Genomic DNA, 1,384 nt, shown 5'->3' on the forward strand with positions numbered 1-1,384 from the left:
GGGATAGAACTAACATTTCTTACATATCCTGCACTGGCAGGCAAGATCTTTAACACAAGTGCCACCTGGGAAGCTCTTTCCTACATGTCACATAGTTCAAAGAGTTTCTGGCAGAGGTCACAGAAAGTTTAAAGGTTCCTGCTGTGATTTATCCACAGGGGAGAGAGGGACATTCAGTGACACATGACATGGGGTGACCGAGTGACTGGCCTCCCTGACTTGAATTTTATCCAATGCAAGTCATTTTATCATATATGGACCTTGCCATGATCCATGGTAGGCTGGGCTTATAAAGCCAGGCACCAGCTCTCAGAAGCCACCCTGTACTTCCTTCTGAGCTGTGGGAAAGGTGAGTCTGAAATGGATGAGTCATCGTCTAAGCTGTCTGAGGAAGACCTGGGCAATGAAGAATCTAAGCTCTGCGAAGCCAAGCCCTTCGAAATGGAGCCAATTAAGGCAAAGAAGACCCCAAAGGGCCGCTGCGGCTATAGCCGCAGCAGCCGTCACAGTCGCTGCCCCTCTGAGAACATTGAGAGCTTCGCCAGCTATTTCCCCAGGGTGCTGAAGCAAGTCCATATGGGCTTGAGTCTCTCACAGGAGGCCGTGAACATCATGAATTCCTTTGTGATGACTATGTTCAAGGGCATAGCCAAAGAGGCTGGGCACCTGGCCTGAAACAACAAGTGCGGCACCATCACCTCCAGAGAGATCCAGACCTCTGTGCACTTGCTACTTACTGCCTGGGGAGATGGGCAAGCACGCCGTGTCAGAGGCCACCAAAGTGGTCATCAAATACACCACCAGCAGATAGGCTGACCCCTGACCACCAGAACTTTGCAAACCATAGGCTTTTTTCAGAGCCACTCACTCGGTAGGAAAAGACCTGTAGCACTGAACAATCACATGCACTCTGGGTTCTCGCCCTGTGCCCTACTGTCCATGGTTAAAACATTTCTACACTGAGGAAAGCATTATAAACCTCATCAATATGTGTCTATAGTGTCAATTGTTCTATGGAAAATCATGAACTTTTCTTCACCATATTGCATCTTCTCACTTTCCTAAAAGGTCATTTCTATCCATGGTTACTCTGTCAGCCAGTTTAGGAATTCTTTATGGTCAAAATTCTTTCCATGAAAGTTTCATCAACCTTTCGTATTGTCATTCTCTCACCTGTATGTAGGAGTATCATTCAGAGATTTTTATGTTCGGTATCAGTTCAGTTCAGTTCAGTTCAGTCGCTCAGTCATGTCTGACTCTTTGCGACCCCGTGAATCACAGCACACCAGGCCTCCCTGTCCATCACCAACTCCCGGAGTTCACTCAAACTCATGTCCATCGAGTCGGTGATGCCATTCAGCCATCTCATTCTCTGTTGTCCCCG

At 47.7% G+C, this 1,384-nt stretch overlaps 1 pseudogene; it reads left to right on the forward strand.

The window, feature by feature from the left end:
• Positions 1-273: 273 nt before the first annotated feature.
• LOC129563924 (histone H2B pseudogene) lies at positions 274-811 on the forward strand (annotated as a pseudogene).
• The last annotated feature ends 573 nt before the right edge of the window (positions 812-1,384 follow it).

This window comes from Moschus berezovskii, chromosome X (assembly GCF_049115385.1).
Source record: "Moschus berezovskii isolate FMDL1 chromosome X, NW_MosBer_1.0, whole genome shotgun sequence".
NCBI lineage: Eukaryota > Metazoa > Chordata > Mammalia > Artiodactyla > Moschidae > Moschus > Moschus berezovskii.